This window comes from Artibeus jamaicensis, unplaced genomic scaffold (genome assembly GCF_021234435.1).
Source record: "Artibeus jamaicensis isolate MK-2021 breed Jamaican fruit bat unplaced genomic scaffold, CSHL_Jam_final contig_233, whole genome shotgun sequence".
In the NCBI taxonomy this organism is placed as follows: Eukaryota; Metazoa; Chordata; class Mammalia; order Chiroptera; family Phyllostomidae; genus Artibeus; species Artibeus jamaicensis.
Window position 1 is genome coordinate 42,927,665 of NW_026521486.1, and position 23,527 is coordinate 42,951,191.

Below are 23,527 nucleotides of genomic sequence, written 5' to 3' on the forward strand. Positions count from 1 at the left end.
ATAATTTTCAGAGCCACCCAGTGTGAAGTGGAAGTGTGGAGTGAGTCCTTTGTTTAAATGTTATTAAGGATTTCAAGATAGCAACAGCAGAGCATAAAACCAAGCATGGGATCCTTCTGGAGTGTGGCTCATACCTACCTTCATTCCCTCACCTTGAGAGTCACCCATTAAGAAGGAACGCAATCTAATTAAAGTACTCATGTGAGTAGAAAAAATGTATCATACTAATAGAGGAAAGACTTGAAGGGATTTACTTGACAATACATGATAACCAAAGAACAAAAAAATAGCCTGCTTAAATAATGGGCTGATTTCTAAAGTCTGCTTAAAAAATGGGCTGATTTTTAAAGGAAGGTTGTGAATGACGAAACATTTTGAAATCATTTCATAGGAAAGAGAATAGATTTTGTGTAAAACGTTTTGTAGTCAAAGGATAGACTTTGGAAGTGAAGAAAGTACCGCATGATACTCATCATCTTCAATGAAGGTCACATGGAGATAAGATCGAGCTAGCTCCTAAAATCTGAACAGGGTTTGCTGAGGACTCAGGGTGAAAGAGCCCCATAGATAAAGTACCAACATGTGTCAAACAGCAGGGGAAATTCTTGATGGCTCACTCCTGATGCTTATAAGGAAGATAAGGCTTCTATTTCCCTTGTGCACTACTCATAAGTATATCACATTCAAACTGCTGAAAAGAAAAGAGAAAACAAAACCTTGAACATAGCCCAAGAAAAAAAGATATACTACACACAAAGGAACAAAGATGAAATTACAGTAGACTTCTCATCAGAACCTATACAGACCAAAAGGCAAGAGAGTGACTTGTTTAAAGTGCTGGAAGACAAAAGGTACCAACCAGAATTTGATACCCAGCAAAACTGTCTATCAAAAATGAAGGAGCAATACACTTTTTCAAATAAATAAACACTGAGAGAGCCCTGGCTGGTGTGGCTCATTTGCCTGCAGTGTCATCCTCAAAACCAAAGGCTGTGGATTCAGTTCCTGGTCAGGGCACATGCTTGGGTTGTGAGTTCGGTCCCCAGTTGGGGGGCATATGGGAGGCAAGCAATCGATGTTTCTTTCTGGCATCGAAGTTTCTTCCCCACCCCGTCACTTCCCCCCTCTCTAATAAAGAAAAATTGAAAAAAAACTGAGAGAAACCATTGCCTGCACACCTATTTTGTAAGCAATGTCAACGGAATTTTTCCAAGCAGAAGGAGTATGCTATCCATCTGAGCCTTTTGGGGCTGTCGTTAAAAAAAAAAAAAAAAAAAAAGCAATAGATAGGGTGGCTTAAAAACCCTATGTATGAGAGATTTATTTTTTCACAGCTCTGGGTGATAGAAGTCATGTTGAGAGTGCCAATATAACCTGGTTCTGGAGATGGCGCTCTTCCTGGCTTTTAAATGGTCACCTTTTTGCTGCATCTTCATGTGGCAGAGAGAAGGAGGGAAAGCAAGCTTTGTGTCTCTTCTTACAAAGAGACTAATCCCATAAGACCAAGGCCCTGCCCTCCTGCCCTCCTGCCCTCCTGCCCTCCTGCCCTCCTGCCCCAATCACCTCTGAAAGGCCTCATCTCCAAGCACCATCACACAGGGGGTTAAGACTTTAACGTACAAATTGGGACAGGAGGGGGGCACAAACAGTCAATAACAGTATCAGACTGAAACTTGAACTTATACATACACATGCAAATGACTAGTCCCACAAATGGCATATATGGAGTGCTGACAGAACAGGAGCATCACCCTGTTTGGTTCACTGTTAGATCTAACAGCTGAAACAGTATCTGAGGTGTGCTGGAGACGGACAATATTTGGACAAAGACCGTGGATTCGATTATTAGATCGTGTCAATGTTACAACTCTTGATTTTGATAAGGCCTGGAGAAGGTACTGAATAAATGTTCCCAGTGTGTTATATCTGGTTTTGCAACATCCAATCTTCACAACCACACTGAGCAAGGTATTGCTACTTTCATTTTGCATTTTAGAAAGCAGACTCACAACAGTGAAGTGTGTCATACAAATTATAAGTCCACCACCCTAGATTTCACTTCTAGTGTGACTGGCCCCAAGGCCCATGCTGTTTACAGGCCGCACTAACAGGCAGAATGCATGACAGGCACGTGAACCAGGAAGCAGCAGCAAGAGGAAGACAGTGACAAGGTGGCTTCTGCACCAAACTAAAGTTAAAATGGCCCTGCAGCTAAGGGCTCCAGGAACACCTATTAATCTTGACCTGTATTTTGAGAACTTCATTTACTTCTTCTTAATAAATGATAGACTAACTGGAAGTGACATTTTCATTATTACCTCCAACTATAATGCCAAAGGACCTCGAGTGACATGTTAATTATTATGCCGTTATAGTTATGAGTCTTTTTCATCTATTTTCTACTGGTGTCACTGCTAGCATTGTCATTAATAAAGGAATGTCAAGGACGGCCCAGAAATCTCTATTATCAAGTTAGTCATATTTTTCTTTTAAGAAGTACACAGGCTAAAGTTCTGGCCTTAAACAGCCATAGATCAAGAATTACAAAATATATCTCTCATCATACTTTAGTAAAATGTTAATTCCATTATTCCCCAGATGAGAGAACTCAGACTCAATGATTCTAAGTGTTTCTGAAAACCTCACACCTACAGTTCCCTGAGATTCAAATCTGAAATTCATTAGCCAGGCTGGTGTAAACTATCATAATTGCCATGTTAGCATATGGGGGGGAGAAAAACTACTGACAAAAATGGGTCACAAATTATCTAGGCTTGCTCTCATCAGTTATGTAAATTGGCTCCAGACCCACAAACTAAACCCACGGAGAAAAAAAATCAGGCTAGCTGGAAAGGCACGTTAACAATACGCAGAAATATTTTAAATTCAAGTATTTTTAAAAGCACATTATGCTGTATATTTCAACACTTAGCTGCACACAATAAAAGCCAAATAAATGTCTGAGGGAGCAGGGAGGGGAGAAAGACAAGGTAGTCACTTCCAAAGCTGTCAATGCTGGCTGATGGCCAATGCATCACTTCTTTTGCTAAAAAAAATAAAAAGAAATGGTAAAAATTATTAATTCCAAGGTTGAAGGACTTAACAATTTTTTATGAATCTGCAATTCTGACATGCACCACAGATTAAATTTTCCACCAAATCTGAGTCCATAACGCTCTCCAAAAAAAATCATAGAAGATTAAAAAGCATAGTGTAATTTTGCCTATTCTCATCAAAGCTTCTCAATTCACATTCTTTTTCAAAAGCAGTTCTACAGACCTGGTGAGTTCAACCAAAAGAATGGAGCAACTAACATGTGCTTCACCCACAGCCACGTGACTGCTACAATGAGGAAAATATCCTCAAACACACACATACATTTTGTTTGAAGACACTGGTCAACTCTTAAGCACTGTCGTGTGAGTTATAACACTCAGGGAATGCTGTTTTCCCACTATTGTTGTTATTCAATATTATTCAAAAAATCCACAGCCATGTCACTAGGGAGTCAAGTGAGGTTCACTCAGAGTGCACAGACGAAACCCACTGGACAAGAACAGCACAAAGCTCATTACTGATAAGTGACTTTCTTGAAGAGCAAAGTCCTTTCATTCACTTGAAGTGCTCAGGAAGCGTTTCCTGAAGGGCCCAAGCTGAAGCACTCTCTGACTAAACTGAGCTTTCCTCACACATCTCACCCCAAGGCAGCATAATTAGAATAAAAATAGCAAAAGGCACTATTTAGTAACACTAATTATGTAGCAGGCTAACCATGCTAATCACTTTCTATGCACTATCCCATTTAATCCCCATGGCAAATTTAGGAAGTACTGTCACTATTCCCATTCCACATATGAGAAAACTGAGGTCATATACATGAAGTCATTTGCCCAAAGGCAGAAAACAAATAGTAATAGAAATAAGCTTCCACCAGTTTCTGATGGTAATGCCTGTGTCTTAACCAGAGACGAGAATGTAACACCACCATCTATCCTTCGTATTGGAGAAAGAAATATATATAGCCCCAAAGAGTCCAAAGAACAGTTTGACTGTTAAAAGGACAGTTAAAAGGATGGCTGGTAGTCCGGGTTCCCTTGCATTTGAAAGCCCGGGGCATTATGTCTGCCTGTTGTGCGTGGGAATCGTGCAGGACATGCAAATCCATGGGGCCTATTAAATGTGCACTCACAGCAAAGTGCAGTGTCTGCAACCCTCCCTGGTGGTATATTTATCATGGTTCAAGGTTTAGACTTACACATCTCACTCTGGTTGAATAGGTTTCCACTTTTTGCCTTTTGCTAATGAAGCAAGATCTTTTCCTTTCCACTCAGGAGAGAGAAAACCCAGCTAAGAGGAGAGCACTGGCAGCATGCTTTGAAAAGCAGTGGACTTTGAAGCTGGCCTTCGAAGCCCCAGATTATGTTTCTCGCCCACATCCACTGGAGCCCTGAAGCCCTCCTTCTCTTTTAGAGAATCCTCTATTAAAATGCAAAAGGCTCCATCACTGCCAGACAGAATGCCAGAGCCCTGCTGGATCTGGCCAAGTTCCGAACTTGGCCTCTAGCCATTGGATCCACAGCACCTGTCCAGAGCTCCCCAGTCCGACCACAACCCCAGCCCAGCTGTTGCTGCCCAGCTAGGACCTGGCCAGACTTGCTCCCTCACTGTACATGTTCACTAACAAACCTCCTGGCTCATGCTCTCTCCACTGGCTCACCTCCCTCACCCTTCTATACTGCAACACCATGAGATTTACGGGCCATACCAGAATACTCCTGAGAGTGAAAAGGCATAGCATATTAATACTGTGCTGGATAATAGATGTAAATCTGCAAACCTAAATCCAGTCACTCCATCAAATACCCACAGGAGTTCTCTATCCATAAAACAAAATTACAGTTCAGTCTGGTGACTCTTCTAGGAATTCATCCATTCTTTCCCCTTTCTTCTCTGCCAAAATTCTAGAACCTGTGGTCTACAAATGTGGCCCCCACGTATCTGCCACTCACTTTCTGTCTAATTTCCAACTAGTCTTCTGCATCATCTATTCAGCTGAAATGACTTTCTACAAAATTATCTCCTTTTTTTCAGTTATTCTCTTAACAATTGTCTGGTCTATTTGGTTCTACTCAGTTCTTCCAGCTCTAGCTTCCTGAAGGTCTGTCTCCTGTGTTCTGTGATTGTTCCCTATTGTAAATGATAGATACATTCCAATATTTGAAAAAAACAAGACGCCTTTTAAATCTCCAAATTAAATCTCAGTCACCCCCCTTGTAACATAATTATGAGATGTTCTCATCCTGGCTGCTTCCTCTGGTGGGGCTCTGGTCCATCAACCTTCTCCTGGAAATGTGCATCCAGGGAGGACCACACCCTGACCAGGCAGGAGAAACTGGAGACGGCCTGTCCCACTCCGCTTCCCTCCACTGACGCAGCCTCATATTATCTAAGCTTCATTAGCAGCCGCTTCTGTCGTAACGACAGTCAGCAGCATCTCCTGGGTCCTCGTTCATGAATTCCTACCAAGTGGCTTTTGCATATCTTGACCTGGTGTGGTGAATGTTTGTTGTCAACCCACGTATAGAATTTTACATTTATCCGTATTACATTTCAACATCTTGATTTCAATCCCATTTCACAGCCTGTCAAGACCCTTTTGAGTTTTAATGCTATCATCTATCTTGTGAACCCTTCTTTCTATTGAGTTGTCTACATATTTGATAAGCATCCTTGTTTGATTTTCTCTTTCTGTGTCAGTTTCAGCTTGGAGGCAGAAGACTTGTCAAAGGTGAGTGTTCTCTGTGTGACTCTGTGGGCCCCGGTGTGTAGCCAGGAGTGCTCTCCTCCCCAGTCCAATGTGACTAGGCCTGTCATTCGGAACAGTGGTCCTGCTGGTGTCATTCGGAGCACCAGCATTATCCATCACATCTGTTAAAATGCATATTCCCAGGCCCGACCTTCAGCTATTCTGATTCAGTAGACTGGAGGAAACTCCAAGAAAAAGTGCCTTTAATAAGTACCCCAAGTGACTAATGATAATCTGCACATTATATTTAAACATTTCTTTGCAGCCACAAACTTCTTTTCCAAATCGCGGGTAAGGGGTGTAATGGTGGTGGAGATGAGTTTGATTTTCTAACTGCTCTGACAATCCCCAAATGTCTTCTCAGGGAATTGAACATAATGGCATTCTACCATCATTCAGTGATTCTTCATTCACATTTTCTAAGTACATTTGCATGCTATGTACCAAATGACTTCTTAAAAGACCAGACACTGAATTTGAAAATAATAAGATGAATATACTTAAATGGCTTCTTTATGGTCATAAATTTAAGTAGACCATTTTTGGTCTTACTTTCTATGTCTTTGAACTGTAATTTATAAAATAATTCTACTACTTCTGCCAAGATGGAGGCATAGGTGGAAACATTGTGCCTTCTCGCACAACCAAGTTTAAAAACAATAAAGTTTTAGCAACAAAAACACAGCCAAACCACAGAAAACTGAACTACACGGAAGTCTGACAACAACGAACCCTTCAGCCAAACCGGTAAGAGGGGCAGAGCCAGCAGCAGAGCGGGGTCGGGCAGGAAAGATCCACTGGACAGACGCAGGCACGCACGACCCAGGCACAGGCACGCAGGCAGCTGTGGGCGGATCCCAGGTGTGGAGCAGCAGCGGGCGGACCCACTGAGGGCTGACCACAGTGGTCACACATTCACACGCAGATAAACCAGGGAAGGAGAGAGCAGTGAGACAGATGCAGGCCCCAGTGGCGGGAAGCAGCAGAGGGGACCGCTATTGCCCCCCTGTGACCCCGCCCCCACATACAGCGTCACAACCCAGCGACCTCGGTCGCCCCACCCTGGTGAACACCTAAGGCTCCGCTCCTCATACGTAACAAGCGCAAACAGACCAAAACATTATGGCTCAAGAAGAACTCAAAGCCCCAGAGCCCATAACTCTTAAGCAATCAAGAAATAGCCAAACTTTCAGATGCACAGTTCAAAACACTGGTGATCAGGATGCTCACAGAACTGGTTGATTTTAGTCATAAATTAAAGGAACATATGAAGGCTAAACTAATTGAAATGAATGGAAATGCACAGGAAACCAATAGTAGTGGGAAGGAAACCGGGACTCAAATCAAGGGAGTGGACCAGAAGGAATAAAATAAGGACCAAACAGAAAAATATGAAGAAACAAGAATTCAAAATAATGAGGAGAGGCTTAGGAACCTCCAAGACATCTTCAAATGTTCTAACATCTGAATTATAGGGGTACCAGAAGGGGAAGAGGAACAGCCATCAGTGGAAAACTTAATTTGAACAAATAATAAAGGAGAACTTCCCCAATCTGGCAAAGGCAATAGACTTCCAGGAAATCCAGGAAGCTCAGAGAGTCCCAAAGAAGTTGGACCCAAGAAGGAACACACCAAGGCACATCATCATTACATTAGCCAAGATTAAAATGAAGGAGAGAATCCTAGAAGCAGCAAGAGATAAGGGGATAGTCACCTACAAAGGAGTTCCCATCAGACTGTCAGCAGATTTCTCAAAAGAGACCTTACAGGCAAGAAGGGGCTAGAAAGAGGTATTCCAAGTCATGAAATCCGAAGACCTACATCTAAGATTGCTCTATCCGGCAAAACTTTCATTTAGAATGGACGGACAGATAAAGTGCTTCTCAGATAAGATCAAATTCAAGGAGTTCATTATCACCAAGCCCTTATTAAATGAAATGTTAAAGGGACTTATCTAAGAAAAAGAAGATAAAAAAGATGAACGGTGGAAGGACAGCAAACTCACAGTTATTAACAACCACACCTAAAACAAAAGCAAATTAAGAGGACAGCTAGATCAGGAGCAGAACCATAGAAATGGAGATCACATGGAGGGTTAGCAACAGGGGAGTGGGAGGAGGAGAAGGGGGGAGAAGGTACAGAAAATAAGTAGCATAGATGGTAGGTAGAAAATTGATAGGGGGAAGGGCAAGAATAGTAAGGGAAATATAGAATCTAAAGAACTTGAGACACGTGGTCATAAACTAAAGGGGGGAATGGTGGGGGAGGGGTGTGCAGGGTGGAGGGGAATGAAGGGGGGGAATAGAACAACTGTAATGGCATAATCAATAAAATATATTTTAAAATTAAAAAAAATAATAATTCTTCTGGTTATACATTTATGTAATGTTCTAGCTATAGTTGTTTAAAAGAATTTGAAATATTTTTGTGCTGTTTTTAATTTCTTTTGTTTTAAATTTTCTCCTATTTCTTTTTACCTCAGCATTATTTTATTGGTTTCCCTTTAAGATTGTTTAGTACTGCCCTGGCTGGTGTAGCTCAGTGGATTGAGCTCGGGCCTGCGAACCAGAGTATTGCAGTTCAATTCCCAGTCAGAGCACATGCCTGGGTTGCAGGCCAGTTCCCAGCAGGGGACACACAAGAGGCAAGCATACATTGATATTTCTCCCCCTCTCTCCTTCCCTTCCCATCTAAAGATAAATAAATAAAATATTTTTTAAAAATATTGTTTAGTACTTAGCCTCAGAAGTATTTTATTTAAAAATGCATCACTAGTGATAGTTACCTTGTCTTGCTCTTAAATGTTTTAGCTTTAAGACAGTCTCGCCTTCTTTAAATTCTTTCATTTTCCTTAACCACCCCTATTCTCATCTTCTGCTTTTCTATTTTTGGTCTCTTGCTTTCGCAGTGCCTGACCAAAAAAAAAAAAAAAAAAAAGTAGGTCACAGAAATGCTCACAGTGGAAGGAGTCCAATTACAGCCAGAAAAGTATCAAAGCTGCTCGCCACCTCGGCACCTGCCCCTCTGGCTTCCCCTGATACCTCGTCCTGAGGCCTCATGGGACTCACGAATAATCCTGTCATAGAGACTTTCAAATAACCTACCTAGAAAATTTTGTCATTTTTCTTTTGCTATTAATTTGTTACAAAAGGCTGTTCATTTATAACTATTAGTGTTAGGACATGCGTGTTTCAAATTGTCTTTGTTTTCTTTTCCTCAACTAAACTGCTATAACTACCTTCACACACAGTCAAATCATCAAGTAAAATGATCTACTCAGCATATATTGATTCATTAGGCCCAGGTAGAAAGAGAGAGACAAACGAAAGTGGTTACCATTTATTCAGTGTCTACTACATGGCACGCTCTGTGATGTCATATATATATATATATATATATATATATATATATATATGATTAATCTTCACAAAAATTCTGCAATGGAGACATTGTCTTATTTCACAGGTAAAGAGCTGACACTCCCCTGCTCCTTTTGCTACTCCACAGCCATTCAGTCAAGGGTGGGGGGGCGCAGGGGGCGGTGCCCTGGAGGGGAAGAGAGGCTCCTGGTGGAGGACACTGTGACACGTGGCAGGCCCATGGTCCGAGCTGTGGGCCAGCTACTGCCTGACAGCCCCCACTGTCTGACCTCCCAGACATTCGCCCTCAGCTGGAGAGAGACCCTCTCCCAAAGTCTTATGTCATCCAGGGCCAGCCCACTTTCCACAGCTCCTGCAAGCGGGGAGGGAACGGAGGGACCAGCCCAAAGCCAGGAAACTCTGAAGGGCCATCCCAGCTCCAGAGCCCCCTTGGGGCTGCCTAAAGCCTTGTTGTAACCATTGCAGCCAACTCCTCTCTCTGTCCTGGTCCTTCCCTTCCCCTCACTCTGCGGACCTCGGGAGCACTTCCTAATAAACTTCCCGCATAAAGATTTCCTCATCAGAGTCTCTTCTTGGAAAATCTGGCCCACAGCATTAGTTTTGTGGTGAAACATAGCAATTTCTATTTATGCCTCCTCTTTAACAAAAAAGCACCAAAGCCAGTTTTCATGAATATGTAAATACAAGTTAACATATCAGGTGGCAGGAAGAGGATAAAGAAATAAAAAATAATAAAGAAACCAAGGGAAATGATGTAAAATGGAGCCAAGCATGTGGCTAATACAAAAAAATAAATTCCTTAGCAGGGCCATAAATTTGGCTCTTTTTTTTTCAATACAAAAGAAAGTAAATTTATCACTTCTACAATTCACAGTAACCTTAAGATGCTTGGTTAAATATAGAGTTGCTGAGGAAAAACAAAGACCAAAGGAAATACTTCCTGCGAGTTCGTATAAAGATCGTTACAGCCTTACATGAGATGTGCAGGTGAGTTTCATGGGGCTGTGTGATGGACTGGTGACCTGCTGTTCAGGTTTGTCCTGGGACCAGGAAGATTCCTGAGACAGAGCACACTCAGTTCTAAAACCAGGACTATCTGAGACCAATCATGATAGTGAGTCACCCTGCTGATAATGCAAATCCAACATCAAATCAATAAAAAACAAATCTGCAAGGGGCCAATATGAAGCAGTTCAAGTTCATAGGTTTATGCAGGCCTGGCTTTAGCCAGGGATATTTTGGGGTTATCTAGGAGACTTTTAAACCACATAGTCTTCATATAACCCTCTGTGAACACTACTGATCTCAACTGAGCTCTTGAGAGGTAGTATACAGTAGCCCCCCCCTTTGTTCACAGTTTCACTTTTCATGGTTTCTGTAACAGACAGTCAGCCATGGTCCAGAAATAAACAATTCATAAGTGTTAAATTGTGCACTGTTCTGTGTAGCACGAGGACACCCCACGCTGCCCCACTCTGATTCACCCAGGAGTGGGAGAATCACCCCTTTGTCCAATGTATGCACGCTGCATATGATGAGCACCCATAACTCACTTGGCAGTCCTCTTGGTCATCAGAGCAACCGTCCCCGTGTCGCAGTGCTGTGCTCAAGCCACCCCCGCAGTAGCCTAATGCTACGGCCCCATGTCCACGCCAATTCGCCACACTTCATCTCAACGGGCAGGCACTGCGTCCTCACCCATCAGCACAAGCAGGCTGAGCACAGTACAGTAAGATCTTTTTAGAGAGAGAGAGAGAGGTATCACCACAACTCTTATCACAATATATTGTGATAATTGTTCTATTTTATTAGTAAGAATTGCTCATTTCTTACCGTGCCTAATTTATGCATTAAACTGTATCATAGGTATAAACAGGGAAAAAACATAGCATATGCAGAGACCTGTACTGTCTGCAGCTTTAGGGGCCCGCAGGGAGCCCTGGAACGTGTCTTCTGTGGGCCGGGGAACACAGCAGCAAACTTTGCGTAACACTCCTCAGAATATAACGAAAGTACAGTTACTTCACACTGTCAGTGCAGGACGGATCCTTGGACTCGAGCAGACAGTTGAGCTAGGGATAGAGTTAATGTTCAGGTGAAAATTGAAAAACCTGACAAGCGCAGAAAGGTGACTTCACCTCCATTTGGTGGTGAGCTGAGGGAACATTTAAGGTCAGGAACAAAAGTCTTGGAAAGTCATTTGGAATCTTCTCTACTACATAATGGCATTCGTGGAGGTAAGAATATTCTACTCAAAGAATTAGGTCACCGCAATTTTAGCCTGGAAAAAACAAAAGCTGAAAAAGGCAGATGTTGCCAAAAAAAATCAATCACAATAAAGCTCCTATACAGTAATTAAATTGACTCTTGCCATTTTGGGGTATAACTGGCCATGGTCAACTATCTGAGGAATTAACAACAAAGTAACTAAATGGTTGCCCAGACCTGCATCTCATTAAAATAAAGCATTTCCAAAAAATTAAATTAAGTGAGATATTCCCATCCACCCACCATCTACTCTATACTAAAATGATAATCCACTCTTCTGTGATGCCCCTGTGTTTCTAACACACGGAACCCAAGAGTTACAGTCAATAATCCTAATTTAGGAGTTCTAGTTTAGTAGCTGTCTTTCAGCAAATAACCTGTGGAAGTCATTTAACAAATAAATATTCCCTATTCCTGAGTAATCTAATCAGTAATCATATGGATTTTCTTTCCTGGTTAAGTTCCAGTTGTCAATTGTGATTTGTAAAAGAAACCGGGAGGAAGCTGGAAACAAAGGTGGCGATTATCCAGCTAACTTGGGGTTTGAACACAGCTGCACACCTCAGATATGTTACAGAATGTCCCCTATTTCCATTGACAAAATTTCCAGATGGTTGCTAACATTCTCTCTTGTGTTCTACAACGTAGACAGTCACGAGTAAAAAGAAAATGAAGACATCCTGTGATGTCTGATCTGTAAAGCACAGTGTTTGCAGGTAGTGACAATTGTTTCCTGGATGCAGGTTATCCATAGAGGTACATCAGTTTTACTTTTTTAACCATATTTCTCCTCCCTTAATGCATAAGTTGGGGAAAATATTTGCACAGTGAAAAAAGGAAAAGTCAGTTGGAAAGTCTGAATAAGGAAGACAGTTTTTTCCTGCGCATTATTTGTAGTTTTCTAGGGAGGCATTGACTCTTACTATATGTAACTCAGACATTCACCTCACAAAAGCTGGAGCTTCCATACCCTGGCTGGTGCAGCCCGGTTGCCTGGAGCATCATCCCATAACAAAAGGATGCAGGTTTCATTCCTGTCCAGGCACCTATGGAAGGCAACCAATCAATGATTCTCTCTTGCACTGATGTTTCTCTCTCTCCCTTCCTCTCTCTCTAAAAGGCAATGAAAGGATGTCCTCAGGTGAGGATTTTAAAAAAAAAGAAAAAAGGCTGGAACATCTACTGGAGGCCTTTGAGCTGTGGCAATGGCTCAAAAAAGATTTCCAGTTCTGAAGAGCCTTGTTGGTATTACTTCATCATCTTGTTCACCAGCTGATTTCCAAACCCCTATTTCGTTTTCTGCTGAGTCGATCCAGTGGAGAACAGAATAGCTGGGTGCCAGAGAGCCATGTACTGAGGCCAGGCAGTGAGACATTATGCTTTTATTCCCTTTGACTTCTTCGTGGTACCCTACCTGCTTCACAGCTACTGAAATTCCATTACACACCATTTTGCTCTATGCATCTGTAGTCTTAGTCATTAAACAGGAGGGCAAGAGCGCCCTTTTCTGCACAGTGAAGTTATTTCCTCGGTTCAGCTCATGAGCAAGCTTTTCTTCTTTTTGAATAACTACTTTCATCTGTGACTAAGAGGTCTGAAATTTTACTACTCAACCTGCTAACTTTTGCATTGCATCAGAGCGAAGGTCAGTAATCTTCTTGACAGAAGGTTTAAAGCGTTAGAAGCTTAGCATTAGAGTCTAGGAACTTAACCCTCAGCCCCCTCATGGGGCACTGCTAATGCAGCTTATTTTCAGTTTCCAGCTGGCTTTCCAAAAAAGCTGAGGAGAGCAGGATGGCTCCACCACCTCAGCCCCCACTCTGCAGCTAGGCACTTACTAGTGCACACCTCTCTGCAAGACAGCTGGGCAAGCGCTGCATGGAGGAAGACAGGACTGCAACAGGCGTCCTGGCTTTCATTGTCGTGAACTCCTGAATCAAATTCCCAAAGAAGTCTTCGTACACATACCCTTTAGCTGCCATCAGTGTGCCCAGAAATTGGATGGCCTCATTCTTTTTTCTAAAGGTGAAATGACCCTTATTTTTAAACAATTTTCTATTTTATTTCTATTTCTGTTCTATTTTATTATGGATATAAAGCTGTGCCTTGAACAAATGAATAGCATGAAGCATATTTTACTCTCTAAAGAAGCACGTAACATCTCTAGTTCCAAAATGTACATGCATACATTTGTTTAAAAATAGCTGCCTTCATTATCATAATGATCTTTCCCCTGTGTTAGGGAGCTCAGGGAATTAGTGATAAATGTAAATGTAATCAAGGACACCACCATGCTTTTAATCTGGCAAGTAAAAGCCATTTATATCTCCATCACAGTGGCAGGACAAGGCAGTTTTATCACCAAAAGAGCTCGGAAGTCATCTGATTGCCATCTGACTTTTTTTCCATGTTTCTATCTTGCCTGAATGAAAATGCTGGTCTTAATGTCAAGTGCCAATACATGTCACAGGGAAATGCACTGGTGCATTTGGTACTACAGACTAGTACACTAGGAGTATAAATCGATACCACCTCACTGGAGAACAATCTGCCAAAATATATCAGAAGTGTGAAAAGGTGATTACCCTATAACTCAGAAATCATCCCCTTCTATATATTTACCCTGACATAGTTGCATACCTAGGAAAAGATTCATGTTTGCTGTTTTGCTATTTACAACAGAAAAAAATTAAAAAGGAAACATCCTAAATGCCCAATAAATGGCAGCTAGTCAAATATATTTAGTGTGCAAATGAAATTTAACACAACTATTTAAACTAATAGGATATTTAAAATATTGTTTAATAAGAAATACACAGTATACAAAAGTTCACATTAAATTTATTCAGGCCACAAATATTTGCCAGACACTAAGTAACAGACATTGTTCTATAGCAGAGGTCAGCAAACCTGTCATGAAGAGACCCACACAGCAACTACTTTGGGCTCTGCAGGGGTGTGGTTCAAGCCACCGTTTCCCAGCTATGCCAGCCGACCACGAAAGTGACCATGGGCAATATGTAAACAAATGGGTGTGGTTCTGTGTCAATAAACCATTTCTTACAGCCAGGCTACTGGACAAATTTGCTCCTGGCTATCAGTTTACTGACCATTGGAACATATAAGTGAAGCAAAACATACAAAAAGCTCTGACTCCATAGATCTTACATTTTATACATATATATACATATATGTATATGTATGTATATGTATGCATGGCGAACATGCATCTAATCAGATTATATATATATGTTTCTATATATTTATAATATATAAATTTAGATATATAAACATAAGTTTATATATTTATATTAATGTAAATGTATGTTTATATATTTATAATATATGTAAATCTATTATAAATATATATTTATATATTTATATTTATAAATTTATATGGGTTTATATTTAAAACCTATATAAATGTATAGATGATGCCAGACATATATATAAATATATGCATATATACATATATATGTGTATATATGTAAAATCTGATTAGATGCACGTTCACCATTCATTAAGCATATCTTTAAAGATGATGCCAGACGCCCTGCTGTAATTAGCTAGTGATTCAATGGTAAACAAAAGCTATTTGGTCTCTGCTCTCCCAAAGCTCATGGTCCAGTGGAGAAGACAGGCAAGAAAGCCAGCAAAAGAACAATTGCAGTTTGTTAGAATTGATAAGAAGGAAATAAAATGATTAACATTGGTTATCTCTGAGTAGCGAAATGTCTGATAAGTTTTCCTTTATTCTTTTTTACTTCATCCTATCATTTGAAATTTTTACAATAAATGTGTTTTATCATTTCAGAAATAATAAAGCTAGTCTCAGACAGTTGTAAGTAATGAAAAGGATAAAAGTTTAATTTGTGTTTTCTATAGAACACCTAATCCTAATGGATTTAGAAAAATGGATGGTCTCTACATTTTTACAGTGATTTGTCTTTGAAATTGTCTACCTAGAATGAAAGGTCTTACTATCCTCTAAATAAATAAACAAACAAAAATCCTTGTCTTTGGGATATGGATGAGAGACTTAGTGAGAGACACAAAAACCTTAATTCTTCTCCATTTATTCACTAATCTCCAGTGTAAAGCAAAGTGCTTAAGGACATAGGAAAGGAATAACCCAAAGACTGGAAATCCTCTGGGAAAATGGGTCCAAACATCTTTTCTTTTATTTTGAAAAAAAAGTGTATAATAGAAAATGTGCTTTGCCCAAAGAGAGGTCTGGCCTTTGCCCTTGGCTTCTGGGAAGTCACCTGTGACATACTGGATAGAAGCATTTTTGTGTAGGGTTGGGGCTGGCCACACCTGACAGTCTTAGGTTGGGGGTGGTTGGCTGTGACAGAAAGACTAACCATGTTATTTAGAGTGGGAACTTTGGGTGTCATGGTCTCAGTCAACCTGGTGACTGAGTTCAACTGCATAGGCAATTGATCAATCATGCCTATTGTTGCAGACCCAGTCCAGCAGAGTCCGCCTGTTGTGGTTGACAATGAGAATCAATGCACAGGTGACAACAACCCTGTGTGGAAAAAGGGAACAGGCACGAGTGCTCTCTCAAGGGGAGAGTGCCTATGGTGCCTCAGCCACTCCCTGAAGAGGGGAGCACCCCAACCCTTGCCTAGACAGGCTTTTATTGTTTTCCTGGGGTCTTACATCATAGAAAGATTTATTATCTATCACATAGAATATTACTGTCTACATTCTAGGTACAATCAAGGAAATAAAAATAGCATGCAGAGGGGGGTGGCAATGAGCTCATTCGCTCTGTCCTTGGGAGAGCTCACACAGGCTTTGGAAGTTACCTTGAAGATAGACAATACACATTTGTTGTTTTAGACCAGGGTGATGGAGTTTTAGCAAGAGTAAGCCATAACAATCTATATGCATTTTCTAGGCCTGATTCCCATGGGAAAACTCAGTTTGAAGGTCTGGCTCCTGCCCACCACATCGCATCTGTAGGTTTTCCATACAGAGCTGAGTCACATTTGCCAGGCCAAGACAAACCGGTCCCCTACACCTATTAATAACGTCCCAGTGAAAATACTGCAAACACAGCCCAGGTGAGCCTCCCTGGTGGACAGTACTCTGTGTATGTTGTCAGGAATTGCCAGCAGGAAGACAACAGAGGCTTTTCCCAGACTCTGCAAATCAGTGCATTTCCTTGATGCCTCTCTTTGGCTGATTTTAACCTGTATCCTTCCTCATAAGAACCATAACCACAACTATAGTTGGTTTCAGTGAATTCTTGTGAGTCCTTCTAGCAGATTATGTAACCAGAGCAGGGTTTTGAGAAGCCCTGCAAACTTGCAGTTGGTGTCAGAAGTACGGTCCTATGGAGAACTGTGCATTTTGGCAAACTTTATATAGGTGATGTTCAGAGGAAAAGAAGAGAAGACAATGTGTTAGAGGAACCTCAACCCTCCATTTTTGGTGAGACCATGTTCTCTGGGCCTCTTTCTCCCTCTGCTCCTTCTGAATTTCAAACACCATTCACCAGGTTTAACAGAAGCAATACCTGCATAGCACATTCCAATTTTACAGAGACGCCCAGCTGCCCTGATAAAACAAATGTCATTAGGGCACATTTACATATAGTATCTCCATACTGTACCTACAACTTTATCTTAGAAACATTTAAGTACAATTTTTTCTTCTTTAGTATTTAAGAAGCAAATAAAACTCAAAGACTCAAATTAGTGCATATCCTTGGTGCAAAGAGCCTAAATTTTGCCAAAATATTTGCTTGTCTGCTTTTTAGTGAGTCAGAGAGAAATGTTTCATTTGGCTTCCTAATTCATTATATTTTAAAAAATATTTCCTAACCCCTGGCTGGTGTAGCTCAGTGGATTGAGCACGGGCCTGTGAACCAAAGGAACACGGTTTGATTCCCAGTCAGGGCACATGCCTGGGTTGCAGGCCAGTTCCCAGCAGGGGATGCATGAGGGGCAACCATACATTGATATTTCTCTCCCTCTCCCCTTCCCTTCTAAAGATAAATAAATAAAATCTAAAATAAAATAAAATAATTAAAAAATTAAAGTTAAGTCAGTGTTCTTTGTAAAAAAAATTTTTAAATATATATTTCCTAGAACACCAGGTTTAAATACATTCCATTTTCTCAAGAGAGCTACAAAGATACCACGTTTGTGACAGTTCAGATGTGTGTGTATGTCTGTCATCGAGTGTTGATTCTGAGTAGTCAACAACCTCTACTGAAACTTTCTTAGGGGAAAACTTGGGCTTTTGGTAATGGCAACCTGTCATCTATTTATCTTTAAGGTATGAAAATTTGAGAAAATCCCTAAAACTTAGGCTGTCGTTTCCTTAAAGACTGCCCTAACGTCTTTCCCAGTCAAATGTGAGTATATCATACATCCTAGCTCATCCAGCCCATTGTTTTTTAAATACCAAAAAATAATCCAAGAGAACTAGCATTGTGAACCTCCATCAAAAACTTGGTCTGAAACTCAGAAGTATTTCCTCCTTGCCTGCATTTTACTTGCACGAGTCATATATTATTCATTTTGAGGACTTGAATTCAGGGCAGATTCAGCCTCTAAAAACTTAGTCTAGTTCTGTGTTTGTCCTTGCCCAGCACTTGAAAAGATCAGGTGCGATTCAATTATGAAGTCGTGTCTGACTTTTTGAAGTGTAAATCCACTGTACTTGAAAATGGCAAGTGTAAAATCCATTCTCAAAAAGCACTCGACATTTTCACATACAGCTTTACAGCCATGGAAATGTGAAGTGGCTCAAAATAGATGGCCAAGAATAGCTTTTTTTTTAAAAAAAAAAGGGGGGGGCGGGGAAAGGGTTCTAATGCTTGGTCAGGAGCAGAAGTCTGATGTTTAGCTCTTTGTTTTAAGTAGAAAATTTGAATTTCTTTAAAAGCTGTGCTTTGTAACACTCACCTGTGGGAGCCCATTTTTTCTGATAACATTTAAACTGTAGATCTGTGTGCTTCATTTCATATGCCTTTCTCTTCACAAGGACTTAATAGGCTATCTGTATTCTGCACTCGCAGTGAGAAGTAATCATATAGATCAGGAGTTGGCAAACTTCGTCTATAAAAGACCAGACAGTAACGATATTTGTCTTGGCAGCCATATGGTCTCTGTCATCTCTGCTGTTTTAACGTGTAAGCAGACAATATGTACACAAACGAACATGGCTGTGTACCAGGAAAACTTTATTTATGGACACTGAAATTTGAATTTCATACAATATTTGCATGCCACAAAATATTATTCTTCCGCCATTTAAGAAACTAAAAATCATCCTTAGCTTGCAGGTCATACAAACACAGGCAGTGGGCTAGACTTGGACTCCCAGCCATACTTTGTCAGCCGTTGATACGGATGGCAAAAATAACTCAACAAAAGAAAGCGTAAATCACAGTACACATGCTCTGCGTTTTTACATGCTCTGTGGGAAAGATCTGTTGCGGATCCTCAACACCATTCAATTCCATCAGTGGTTCAGGAGGCTGGTTGTCCCGATGACGTCAGCCAGGGCACGCTCTGGCCTGCCCTGCTCCTCACTGGGCCGCAGCCCCTCCATCTGGGAGCCCAGCTCCACCCAAACACCATCCTTACACCCACAGCACTGGCATCATCTGGGAGCATGTTAGAAATGCAGAGCCCCAGGCTCTGCCCTTGAACCTACTGAATCAAAATCTGTATTTTAGTGAAAGAAGCCAGACACAAAATCACACACGGTATGGCTCCATTTACTTGGAAAATAGAGACTAGGTAAACCCATAGAAACAGAGAACAGACTGTTGATTGCCAGGGTCTTAGGAAGAGGGAGGAAGGGGACTGTTTGAAGACTATGAGGTTTCCTTGATGGCATTAATGTCTTGGAACTAAATGGAGATAATGGTTGTACAACATTTTGAATATACTAAATGCCACTGAAACGGATACTTTAAAATGATTAATTTTATGTTATGTGAATTTTACCTCAAAAATAATTTTAAACCACATTTTAAAAAGAATCTCCCAAGTGATTTGTATGCCCATTAAAATTTGAGGAGCAACCTCTCATTGATGAACTACAGGTATTTTCAGTCATTTTAAGTCTGGTTTATAGAAATATTAGGTTTTCAAAACAAAGGAACAAAATCCATCCATTGGTGCTAATGCATCACAAAATTAATGGTTATCAAAATATTACTGACACATTGTCTTAAGCCTTTGGATTATAAAATGTTAAAATAATCTCACATTTTAAATTCTTTTTCCCAAACTTGTCTTACATATTCAATGAGGAAATTGCTAATATGTATGCTATATCAAATATATTTCACCTATTAAATATGTTTGTGTAATTTTTTCTTGTTCTAAAAACTGTTCGCCAGCACCACCTATTTCTTCCTGTTATGTATTCAACTATAACATTCTTTAAATTTTTTAACTTTCATAGAATAACTCTCCAGAAGAAGTTTACCCTACTTGATATTCAGTATATATTTTCTTATGACAGCTTTATGGTACAATTAAATTCCATACATTTTTTCAGCCCTCTCTGAATATGCATTAGAAAGCCAACCATCATAATTCTAAGCCAATTGGCCTAATTTGCTTATTTAAGCCCACTGCATCTCACAGCCCTGCTACATTTCCGTACATTCTTTCCCTGTCTGCACTCCATCCACCTGCCCAAAGTTACTGGCTGTGCTGACAGTGAAGAAAACCACAGGGCACCGACAGTCAAAATATAACTTCCATTTGAAAGCTTGTTAGAAAACATAAAGTCCCTATTTAGATTTTGTACTTTTTAAATACGCCCAACTGTATAGCAGTTTCAGGGTCACGGAAGAGACCAAAAGTTGAATGTCAAGAGCAGCCCGGGCCTCCATTTTTTCAAAATCGTTATCAGAGTTTGGCACGTAAAACATTATCACAGCATAGCTTGTGAGAAAAAAATCCTGATATTTAGATGGACTAAGTAACTTAATAAGGCTCATCTGGATGCAAAAATAAATGAGCTTCAAGTTAACATCAACTTTTAATGCTTGCCATTTTATGTTAATTTGTATTTTTTAAATTATGGCTGATTCTTTGCAATCAGTCTATAGCTAATTATATCTCCAACATGTAAATCTGATGAAGTTCTGGGACCAAAGAACAACAAAAAATACCTGACAAAGACCTTGGAGACTCAGAACTGTGACAGGCTTCTGTCAACTGGTCAGACCCAGCCTGCAAAGCAACCTTCCAGGTCCGAACTTCTGCAGCTGTTCCTTCCCAAAGATCAAAGCTTAGTTTGTTTAACCTCAGAAACCACATTGACGTATCCGGTTGCAGGTATTTTTCCTGACTTTTTTTTGTTATCTTTCTTATGGATGGCTCCGTTCTCAGGACACGTAAGCTACATGTTAGGTAGATGTAGGTGGGATTTTTGAGAAACCTCCCTGCTGATACAATCTAAATCAGGAAGCTGGAGTAAAATATATTCTTCCACCCCACATTAACACTCTACGTGGTCTTCTATACCAGACAAAAGGATCCCTGCAATTATTAAAGGATATCAGATCTAACTAGGATGTATTCGAATGACACATTCTCATCAGTACTTTAGATTCTGGTAACACCAAAACCAATAGTTAACATTTAATGGGGGTCTACCCTGAGCCAGGCACTTAGTAAATGTTATTTATCTCACTTTTCACAACAATCCCACATGACAAAACTGAAAAATAGTTAACCAAAGATAGCAACCTGGAGTTGCAACGGGGAGTGGTGGCCAGAAAGCATGATTGTCTGCTCCAGCACTGCCTAATTACCCACTGCAGCTTTGCCACCCTGCACCGTTCACAGCCACGTCCAAGGAGAAGCCCAAGGAAGGAGTGAAGGCAAAGAATGATCACGTCAACCTGAGAGGGGTCAGGCAGGATGGCTCTGTGGTCCAGTTCAAGATCAAGAGACACACCCCACCGGCAAAACGGATGAAGGCCTATTGTGAGAGACAGGGCTTGTCGATGAGGCAGATTAGATTCAGGATTGATGTACAGCCAAGTAATGAAGCAGGCACCCCGGCCCAGCTGCAGATGGAGGACCAAAGCTCCATCACGTGTTCCAGCAAAAGACAGGAGGCTTGCGGGTCACTGGCTGCCTTGTGGAATGTGGTCTCTGGAGGGACCAGCCCTGCTTTGCCACCATCCACACATTTGCTGTTGAATAGTGAACATGTGACCATGCCAATCTCAAAGGAGTCTGCAGGAATGAAGGATACCCACCAGAATTCCTTTCCTCTCTGACACAATGCAGGCACAACTTGAAACTGTCTGCCGGGAAGAATCCTCACCTGAAACCAGGCCAGCCACAGTGTCATGTGCATTTGGGAGAATTGAGTTGTGAGGTTTGGGGGTTTATTTTTGCTTTCATTCTTGTCTTTCTCCCTCTTATGACATTTCTTTGAAGCTTGTGTGGTGTATGTCCTGTTTCAGTCTAGATGGGGATCTTATCCAGGAGGTATTGAGTAAGCCTCCTGCTTATTTTATCATGTAGAGAGCTCATGTCAACGAAGTAAGGGTGCTTCTGTGGGACAAGCTTTGGGGGCATTATCGGGATGGGAGACAAACTTCCTGTTGCTAAACATTACAAGTTTAAGTTCTGTGAGAAAATGGGAAAGTTGAAGAGAGAATCCTGGAATGCTTTGTAAAATGTGAGAAGAAAAATAACCGAGTCCCTCAGTGGCATGGCCCTGGACGCTCTGTTCCCTAGTGCCCGCCTGAGCAGGTGTCTGTCCAGGGCCCCCCGACAGGGCATGAGCAAAATGGGGCACAGCGAAATGGGCTTTTCTCCTTTTGTAAAAAATTTCATTTACAGGTTACATTCAATATTAGTTTGTATTAGTTTTAGGTGTGCCCCTTTGTTAATACAAAAGAATCAACTCCCACATTTCTCACTTTCTAGTAGTACTGTGGCCTCGGAGTTCTCCCAGTGTTTGCTTATGATGAATAATTACGGTTTCTACATGAAAAATAGGATTAAGTATTGATTTGGCAGTGACGTTCTGGTGCAGAAGAGCTGCTTCAAAGTGCGCTTACGGATAGGTCCCGTGCAAAGATGACTTCATGTCCTTCTCAGGGACTGCTCTGCCGCTTTCCAAACACTAGCTGGGATTTCATTTCTGTGGAATTTTGTGGAACCTGCACCTATTAAACTGTCAGTTCTGCAACTGCTCCTCTGTGTGGAACCCCTGCTGCCTGGTGGCCCTGCCCCGCCTCATTCTGGTCCCTGGACAGTGAGACCCCGACCATCTTCTTGCTTGCTGGGAATACTGCCTTTCCTTCGTGTTTTGCTGTTGGGGTGTGGATGTGGTGTCTGTCAGCTCTGCTGTTTGTTCACAACTTATACATTCTTTGTTGTCCTTTACTACTGTAAACAGTGAATATACCAACCTAGGAAATGATCAAAATGGAGTGGTCTGATTTTAGAGACAGGTAGATCGGGGTTGTGCAAGTTCCAGTGCAGCAAATTCAGCTAATAATTTATCTATTGACTACTGGCTTTAAGTCTACAACTCCCACATGTCACAGGGGAAGACACTGAGGCTCAGAAAGGTTAAGCAACTTGCTCAAGTCGACACAGCCAGCTATTGGCAAATTCAGGACCAGAGCCGAGATCTCCTGTCTGCTCAACCATCTCTGATGTCCAGGGTTGGGTCCCCCATGGTGCCCTGAGCTGCCAGGATAGGCTCTGGCCACCAGCATCCCTGAATTAGAATAACCATCCCATCATTAGAATAATGATGTTGGAAAATCATGATCTTGTTTTTATGAATCTTTCTCAATGTTAGTATAGCTCACATTTATTTCAGTGTTTCATATTAGAAGTATTTGAGGTATTTATTTAGAAATGTGGTAGAGTTTTTGTGATCAGAAGTATGCCATAGGGACTTAACTCTTATTTATATTAATTAGCCTATGGCAAAAGTGGGTTTGCTATATATTATATCACTTGTGAAAAATGCTAAGTGAGGCCTTACTGTATAAGGTTTCCAATCGCTCCACATTCTTACCAATACTTATAGTCCATGTTGTTTTATTTTTAAT

At 41.0% G+C, this 23,527-nt stretch overlaps 1 pseudogene; it reads left to right on the plus strand.

Moving 5' to 3' along the window:
* LOC119041639 (small ubiquitin-related modifier 3-like) overlaps positions 1 to 21,651 on the plus strand; it is a 34,861-nt pseudogene extending 13,210 nt beyond the window's left edge.
* Positions 21,652 to 23,527: the final 1,876 nt, after the last annotated feature.